This window comes from Lepisma saccharinum, chromosome 2, assembly GCF_977018435.1.
Source record: "Lepisma saccharinum chromosome 2, izLepSacc3.1, whole genome shotgun sequence".
In the NCBI taxonomy this organism is placed as follows: Eukaryota; Metazoa; Arthropoda; class Insecta; order Zygentoma; family Lepismatidae; genus Lepisma; species Lepisma saccharinum.
The window spans coordinates 77,474,330-77,484,569 of NC_139230.1; positions in this window are offsets into that span (position 1 = coordinate 77,474,330).

Here is a 10,240-nt window from a genome sequence, read left to right on the forward strand (position 1 = left end):
AACAGTCCTTCAAAAACCGCCCCTTCGCCCTCTGTGATGTCTGAAACTGAAAATACTAATATCTAGGTATATTACCTTTAAATAATTGGTTCTCAACCTTTTTCAGTTCGGGACCCACCTTGAAGGATATTACACTTCACGGGACACACAAGTATGGGCGCCGGCAAAATTACTTGAAGGGATGTGCACCCAGTTTAAAATCATATTTTTGCTAACATTGAGTACTTTAAGAAGCCCTCTTTTACATTTCCGTAATGAAAGTTTGTATACTTCCTTCAAGAAAAGTAAATATGTGATTTAAAAGACTAATTTACTCTAGTCTAACTAAACACGCATGATGAAATTGAGAGATGCCGGCAAAAAGCGATGGTAGAGCGCAAATAATAGACATGAGAAGCTTAGACTTCGTACAACAAGAGTTGAATTTAAATTGTTAAACAATGTATCTTAGTAATTAAAATGTAATAAGTGTTTGAGACACAAAAAATAAATTTTCGAGCCCGACTACGCGACACACCAAACGCCCTCTCGGGACCCTGCATTGGGTCGCGCTCCATACGTTGAGAAACGACGCGTTTAAATACATTATTAGCCATTGGTATGAAGATATAAAACATTTTACCAAGAGTTTTACTTAACTACAAAGATTTAAATTTCCATACTTGTAATTGCGACAGTCAGTTAACAAACAACACCCTTAATCCACCATAATGCAATTATAATTTCTATTATTTTAACGGTTATCCCAACGTTAGCATTTTTCACATGTCCCTGCGCATTAAAACTATGTTACACACGCATATCTCTAAGTTGGACGACAGAAACAGACAGAATGACCGGAAGTATGGGCTTGCTTACTATTCACCCTGAAACCACAAAATCAAGTTGAGTGATTGATACTGATATGGTTGAATGCTCTGCCCAGACTTGAAGTCGCCAATGCAACAGTCTCTTTTTATCTTCCCAGTTGTATCGCATAAGTGTCGGGAATCACTCGCCCAAATACAAGGTATTTCAGTTCGGCTCTGTGGCTGAATGGTTAGCGTGACGTGCAAAAAAACTTGGTGTCCTAGTTTCGCATCTTGGATAGAACCTGGACATGAAATTGTGTGTGTTCCAACAAACTGTTTCATTATTCATTCTAACCTTCATATTATATGCGAGACTTGCCATATGAATCCTCAATTTGGGAAAGGCACAGCCATTTGCTGCTCTTTTCCTCTGATTGATTTGATTTATTTTATTTCTTCCTTCTGTCTCTTTTGGCCAATCGCGAAGATTAGGATGAAATTAATGCAAGGGCAATGACAAATACGCATGGGCAGTGCGGAACAGACAGACTGACTGTGAGTCTACATAGAAGCCAAAGCCCCGGTTGTCGTCCAGGCAGAGCGGGATTGATAACATTTGGTCTCGTTGACTATTCCTTGTTTTGGGCAGTATCGACATTATTATCATAATTATTATTATTATTAAGAGTTTTCTTATCATGGTATTTCACTTCCACTAATTGCATGATCTATATTAATAGCACTTGTAATCTTTAAGATATACACATCTGATTAAAAATTATTCTGTAAATTTAGTTTATTTTTAAAAAACTGCCACTTGCAAAATTCATTTTACCATACCACACAAATACCGCACTCGCACTAAAGAGAATTAAATCAAAACTACTGGTAAAATTCTAGCCCATTTTGATATGTCGCACGACCTCCTTCCCATTTAAATTTCTGAAGTTGAATTCAAGATGGCGGACATCAGGATGGCTGCCGACCATGCGGGTGACGTCAATGTGGTTCCCCCTTGGCCAGTCAACGATTGGTCATCGCCATTTTCACGTTCCATGCCGTAGTGGCCTTGTACTGGGGGAGTTAAGTGACTTATTGAGCCACCCTGTACGTATATTTATACATATAAATTTAAATATAAAAATCCACGGTCGGTTTTATTTAATTTTTTGCTTTTGACGTCAGTCCACAACAAAACTTCAACTTAGATTCCATTTTGTATAACCTTACTTGGTGCCTTGTACCCAGGATATCCTTCTGGTTATTTGTTGGGATAATACATTCAACTTAAGCTATCGTATTAATAATAAGTTGACATAGGAGTAGTGTAATTGGGCCGGTTCAAAATAATACTTGGTACGAGTGCATTTGTAGCCTCTTTTTTATCAATTGAATATCAGTTTTTGTCATATTTTGACAATTTTTTGTCGATGTTTTAGCGTTTAGCGATGTTTTAGTAAAATTTCCCTTTTTTCCCACTCATACTTAGTACGAATGACACGATCTTACGTGATATAACTTAACCTATTCATTTTTTTTCGTGCTAAACTACACGAGAGCCTCTACATGCTTTGACCTACTTGTAGTAGACCCAAATAGACAGTTCACAAACCGAAAATGAGGCTCGAAGTGAGGCTCGGTGAGACTCGACTTAATGGTTTGCTCTTGTAAAGCATAAGCCTAATTTTCTCGCAGTGTTGCCAACACCTTACTCGAAATAAAATCACCAAGGTTTTTTCCTTGATCTAACCTATGTTATTGAACTGCGTCGTCACGTCCAAACCCGCATGACTTCCGGACACTATTGGTTCTATTCATACTTTTTCTTACGTATAGGTGTACATGATGAATCCTAAAACAGATTTTTCCTAAGTCTTACCGTTTCCAAGATAATTCCACTTCCGGTCGCCATTTTGGATTTCCGAGCATAGGTTCTATTCATACTTTTTCTCACGTATAGGTGTACATGATGAATCTGCAAACAAATTTTTTCTAAGTCTTACAGTTTCCAAGATAACCCCACTTCCGGTCGCCATTTTGGATTTCCGAACATAGGTTCTATTCACACTTTTACTCACGTATAGGTGTACATGATGTATCCCCAAACAGATTTTTCCTAAGTCTTACAGTTTCCAAGATAACCCCACTTCCGGTCGCCATTTTGGATTTCCGAACATAGGTTCTATTCACATTTTTAATCACGTATGGGTGTACATGATGTATCCCCAAACAGATTTTTCCTAAGTCTTACCGTTTCCAAGATAACCCCACTTCCGGTCGCCATTTTGGATTTCCGAACATAGGTTCTATTCATACTTTTTCTCACGTATAGGTGTTCTTGACGAATCCGCAAACAGATTTTTCCTAAGTCTTACCGTTTCCAAGATAACCCCACTTCCGGTCGCCATTTTCGATTTCCGAACATAGGTTAGTAGTGTCACAAATAAGCCTTCTACCGCAACCCTGATTTCTTGACCCCACGACCACAAAAACCTCAAAAACTCACTTTCTCTCCACGTTCCGCGCCTCATTTATTGCGCTGACGATGTTTCACGGCGCAGAAAAGCAGTGATGAGTGAAATGCACTCTCTCATCCTCTCATCCTTGAAGGATGAATGCACCTTATCGTAATTTTCCAAGTCCGGGGCCAATGTTTATATATCGTGACCTTTGTAAACCTCTCGGTGGGAACGATGTGCCACACGCGCGCGCGTGCCTCTTATTATTTCTGTATTGTGACGCAAGCAAACAAATAATAATTGTTGTTTTTTGGGATTCCTGGCCCCTATAACCCCGCCAGGGTGTGTGGTGCCCAACCAAAAAAGTAAAAGGTTCTAACGGCTGCGGTTATAGATAACCACACCTCTATAGTGTTTCACGTTTTTTTTTCTCAAAGATCCTATGGGACACCTCTGTTTGTCAAAAATTCGAGATATTTGCAATTTAAGATTTTTTTAAACGCTGTGGACTTAGAAAATTTTCGATTGATGAAAAAATTCGTTCCATGATGACATATGTTTATTTTGGTATGGGTGGACAGAGGACACCGAGACTCGACCAACGCACTAAACCCGATCTTTCTACGACTATTTGTTCAAAAGTTACGAGTGATCAAAATTTTGGAGGGTGGGCTAACTTCTTACCTCTTGACCTCAGGACCACCAAAACTTGGTACACGTATTCTCCACCTCCAAAATCGACAGGGGGGGGTACCTTTGCTACCGGAATGGGGGTGTTTTTCGATATATTTTTTCGATAACTCTTACCATTTTCGAGATATTTGCAATTTAAGATTTTTTAACGCTGGACTTAGAAAATTTTCGATACATTTTTTTTTGTTCCATGACGACCTATGTTTATTTTGGTATGGGAGGACAGAGGACACCGAGATTCGACCGACACACTAAACCCAACCTCTCTACGCGTACTCTACTTCACCAAAAAAGGTTAAAGGTTCCAAATATCAATAGTTAGAGTTTCCCCAATCTAGTAAAGTGGATTGGTTGAAATCTCCAAGGCGTATTTTGCATTTTTTTTCAAATATGAACACGTTAAAACTGAACTGTCTCTGATTTTTTAGTTTTGTATTCGCCCTGAGAAAATTCTATATAAAATAACATACCTGAAAATTATATTCACAGTAAATTGATTTTTTTGAGTTTTGTAATCACCTCAAGAAATTCTATATAAAATAACATACCTGAAAATTGTATTCACAGTAGATTGAATTCTTGAGTTTTTGTATTCGCACACAAGAAATTCTATATAAATAACATACCTGAAATTCTATTTACAGTAGATTGAATTTTTGAGTTTTGTAATCACTCCAAGAAATTCTATATAAAATAACATACCTGAAAATTGTATCGCTATATACTAGACTTTTTGATTTCTGTGATTTTGGAGAAAGCAATGGCATCCACCACCAGTTTCAATCATAAAAATGATAAAACTGAATGTGTTACTTGCGAAAAATTAATATCTAAAACTAATATTAGCAAGCACAGGGCAAGATGTAGCGAAACAGTTTCTAGAATTAATCGTTCCTTACCTTCTAAGCCTTGTGCTCGATGCGGAAAAATGATCAGCATTGCAAATTTAAGTAAACACCTCAAAATTTGCAAACCATCGACCGGACAAGCATCGAAAAGGAAAATCGATAATTCAGAAACGGAAGCTTCCACTTCTAAGCAAATTAAATTATCCAATGAACACAAACCAATTAGATCTGCATTCAACGACCAACTCCAGGATTTTTCAATGAAGTCAGAACCAGGCCGTGACATCCTTAGTTTCTTGGATGAAACGAAAACATCTGTACTAAATATTTTAAAAGATAAACTTGAAAACAACTCTATAAAAGTATACGTTGTTCTGTTTTCTGAATACGAGAAAGTTGATGGGACAACGAGTATTTTTTATCATCGTACAAAAAACCAGACTCTTTATTTTGCTGACGTCGAAAATTTAGACAACTTCTATTATAAAGTTTCCAACGAGCTGGTTAAGAAACATGACGATTTCGAGGCTAAAGGGTCGGGATGGTCTCTATGTGGAAGTCCTCAGACGTTAACTGTTTACGTGAACCAATTCTCGCCTCTTCGCGCTTCCAGCTACGTTCCTCTTCCACCGAACATTCAACACAAGAGGGCTGTGTTAAATATACAGAACAGCGATAACAAGTGTTTCCTTTGGTGTATATTGGCTGCACTGCATCCTGTTTATTGCAAAAATAATCCACAGTGGGTTGGACATTACAAACAATACGAGACCGACTTTCCAAGTGTAATGTCTGACATTGAATACCCGGTGACATTGTCGGATATAACAAAGTTCGAAAATCGTGCAGGAAAACGCATCGCTATTAATGTATATTCCTTCACGTCAGATAAATATCTCGTGCATCCCGTCAGGATAAGCGATATCGACGATGACGATACTTGTGTAATAAATCTTCTTCTCATTTCCAACGAGGATGTTCATCATTACACGCTAATTCGTTCAATGTCTCGATTACTAGGAAGCCAAACAACCAAGCATGAACATTGCATCGAAGTTTGTCCGAGATGCCTAACCACGTTCGACGATCGTGACCGACGTGATCATCAAAATCTTCATAGTCGTCAAATTGCTATCGATAAACTTGCCGAACATAAAATTTATTGCGGTGACAACAGACCGGCTAGAATGTTGATGCCCGAAACGAACGAAGTCGAAGAATTCAAAATGCACAAGGCATTGTCGGAACATCCCGCAATCATCGTCGCAGATTTCGAGTCTTTCCTGAAAACACTCTCCTACTGCGAACCGGATCCTGAAATTTCCTCCACAACGCCGTACCAGCTTCATCAACCTAATAGTTTCGGCTATGTTGTTGTGCGACGTGATAAAATAAATGAAGTATATATATACCGCGGGCCAAATGTAATCGAACACTTCCTGGAAAAAATGGTGGAGGAGGTTGAGGTAATTGGTAGCGTACTGCTTACATCAAAACCGATGGCACCTTTAACTGAAAATGAACTTCAAAATTACAATTCCACTGAGGTGTGTCCGGTATGTGATCAAAGTTTCACTGATGAGAACAAAAAAATATTCCACCACGATCATTTCAGCGGAAACTACATAGGTGGAATTTGCAACACGTGCAATCTTAAAATCCAGAAACCTAAATTCATCCCCATATTCTTTCACAACGGAAGCGGATATGATTTTCACCACCTGGTGAGACATCTTGGCTACGATCCGAAACGTATAGGTGTCTTGGCCGAGAATGAAGAACGCTACATTAGTCTCAGCAAGCAAGTGTCGATTCCGGGAACGAAAAATACAATCGAGATGCGCTTCCTGGATTCGTATAGATTTCTCTCTGCAAGTCTGGATGCTTTAGCGAACAAACTCACCGACGATCAATTTAAAATAACTAGAGCTAGTTTTCCCAACGTAGACATAGAACTCGTTAGACGTAAAGGGGTTTATCCTTACGAATATGTTAGTGATGGTTCTACATTTAACGACGACGCTCTTCCACTTCCAAGAGAATTTTACAGCAGACTCAGAGAGAAAGGAATCACGGACGAAGAATACCAACACGCGCAACTCATGTGGGAGAAATTAGAATGTAGGACACTCGGAGATTACCACGACGCATACTTAAAATTAGACGTGACGATACTCGCGGATGTTTTTCAAGCGTTCAGGAAAACGGCAACGAATATTTATAAATTAGATCCATCGTATTTCTACAGTCTACCGGGATTAGCGTGGTCGGCAATGTTATTCCAGACAAAGGTCAAGCTGGAAATGATATCGGACGTTGACATGTTGCTATTTATCGAAAGAGGGATACGAGGTGGAATGGTGCAATGCGTACAGAGACATGCAAAAGCTAATAACGTACACATGAAAGAAGATTACGATTCAAATCGAGCATCGAATTACATCTTCTACGCCGACGTTAATAATCTCTACGGACATGCCATGGTTCAGAAACTTCCTTACGGGGGATTCGAATGGTTAGATCCCACTTCGATAGATATTATTCATTTCGACGATAGCGAGTGTGGTTTCTTCGCAGAGGTAGATCTCCAATTCTCCGACCACCTGCACGACACGTTTTCGGATTTGCCTCCGACTCCCGAAATCAAATGTCCACCCGACTCGATCCAAGACAAGCTTTTGTTAACATTGGACCCTAAACAAAGTTTTTTTTTATTTTAGTTATAGTTATTTAAGTTCAGTTTTTTTTCATTTGTTTTGCCTACAATTTTTACTAATTTCTAAACAATAGTGTCCCCAAGGCAACGTGTGGATTCCACAAGACAAAATACATCTTTTATCGTCATGCGGATCTAATGCTATTTTCCTAACTACGTTTGTTGTAATCACGTAGTCTACACTTTGGATTCTTTGTTCTATACTTAGTATCGTCGATTGTGAGTAAAGGCAATCGATGTAATCGTGGAAGGTGAGTTTGTTCTCCACCGTATTTTCGCCCACACCTTTTGCTTTCTTCGTGACGCTACTCTCTGTTCTCATGGCATACATTTTCGAACGCAAACCCGCGAACTCGACAATAATATCACCGTTACATTCATCTTTCAGTTTACCTAGGACTTTTTTGTTGAGGGAAGGAATCCCAAATCTGTTGGGTTGAGGATACGCAGAAGTATCGAAATACTCAAGCATGGAAGGATTTTTTATGTCTTCATAGAGGTTAGGTGTTTGTATGCTGTAAATGAAGCTGTCGGTGTCCGTTTACAAAAGTGACATCTTATCATTGAAGAAGGGTTTCATCACGTCATAATGAAATTCGAACATGTAAAGTTTCGACAAGTCGAGAACCGTTGCGCCAACGTAAATTGGTTTTCTGAATTTCATCAATTTTATATCTAGATTGAAAAGTGCCAAATCCTCGTTGTAAATTTTTCTCGACTTGAATCTAGGATCGGCTATCCACTTCCGACATTTATTCTTATCGGAAATTAATTTCACGTCTACGTGCTTTCTAACATTCTCCATGGTCTTTCCGTACACCGCTTTGTTCATTAATTTAAAGAAGTCCTTGTCTAAATCGGAAGTGGCAGCTGTTCTATGTTGTGTGTTAGTTTCTATGTAAGGTCTTAACCACGTGGAATGTTTAAACTTTAGTATTCTTCTAACATTTACTATCTGAACACCCTTCCCAATCAAAAACCGGAGATTCTTGTAGTGGACGACGTATCTCTGTTTAGGGTCCAATGTTAACAAAAGCTTGTCTTGGATCGAGTCGGGTGGACATTTGATTTCGGGAGTCGGAGGCAAATCCGAAAACGTGTCGTGCAGGTGGTCGGAGAATTGGAGATCTACCTCTGCGAAGAAACCACACTCGCTATCGTCGAAATGAATAATATCTATCGAAGTGGGATCTAACCATTCGAATCCCCCGTAAGGAAGTTTCTGAACCATGGCATGTCCGTAGAGATTATTAACGTCGGCGTAGAAGATGTAATTCGATGCTCGATTTGAATCGTAATCTTCTTTCATGTGTACGTTATTAGCTTTTGCATGTCTCTGTACGCATTGCACCATTCCACCTCGTATCCCTCTTTCGATAAATAGCAACATGTCAACGTCCGATATCATTTCCAGCTTGACCTTTGTCTGGAATAACATTGCCGACCACGCTAATCCCGGTAGACTGTAGAAATACGATGGATCTAATTTATAAATATTCGTTGCCGTTTTCCTGAACGCTTGAAAAACATCCGCGAGTATCGTCACGTCTAATTTTAAGTATGCGTCGTGGTAATCTCCGAGTGTCCTACATTCTAATTTCTCCCACATGAGTTGCGCGTGTTGGTATTCTTCGTCCGTGATTCCTTTCTCTCTGAGTCTGCTGTAAAATTCTCTTGGAAGTGGAAGAGCGTCGTCGTTAAATGTAGAACCATCACTAACATATTCGTAAGGATAAACCCCTTTACGTCTAACGAGTTCTATGTCTACGTTGGGAAAACTAGCTCTAGTTATTTTAAATTGATCGTCGGTGAGTTTGTTCGCTAAAGCATCCAGACTTGCAGAGAGAAATCTATACGAATCCAGGAAGCGCATCTCGATTGTATTTTTCGTTCCCGGAATCGACACTTGCTTGCTGAGACTAATGTAGCGTTCTTCATTCTCGGCCAAGACACCTATACGTTTCGGATCGTAGCCAAGATGTCTCACCAGGTGGTGAAAATCATATCCGCTTCCGTTGTGAAAGAATATGGGGATGAATTTAGGTTTCTGGATTTTAAGATTGCACGTGTTGCAAATTCCACCTATGTAGTTTCCGCTGAAATGATCGTGGTGGAATATTTTTTTGTTCTCATCAGTGAAACTTTGATCACATACCGGACACACCTCAGTGGAATTGTAATTTTGAAGTTCATTTTCAGTTAAAGGTGCCATCGGTTTTGATGTAAGCAGTACGCTACCAATTACCTCAACCTCCTCCACCATTTTTTCCAGGAAGTGTTCGATTACATTTGGCCCGCGGTATATATATACTTCATTTATTTTATCACGTCGCACAACAACATAGCCGAAACTATTAGGTTGATGAAGCTGGTACGGCGTTGTGGAGGAAATTTCAGGATCCGGTTCGCAGTAGGAGAGTGGTTTCAGGAAAGACTCGAAATCTGCGACGATGATTGCGGGATGTTCCAACAATGCCTTGTGCATTTTGAATTCTTCGACTTCGTTCGTTTCGGGCATCAACATTCTAGCCGGTCTGTTGTCACCGCAATAAATTTTATGTTCGGCAAGTTTCTCGATAGCAATTTGACGACTATGAAGATTTTGATGATCACGTCGGTCACGATCGTCGAACGTGGTTAGGCATCTCGGACAAACTTCGATGCAATGTTCATGCTTGGTTGTTTGGCTTCCTAGTAATCGAGACATTGAACGAATTAGCGTGTAATGATAGA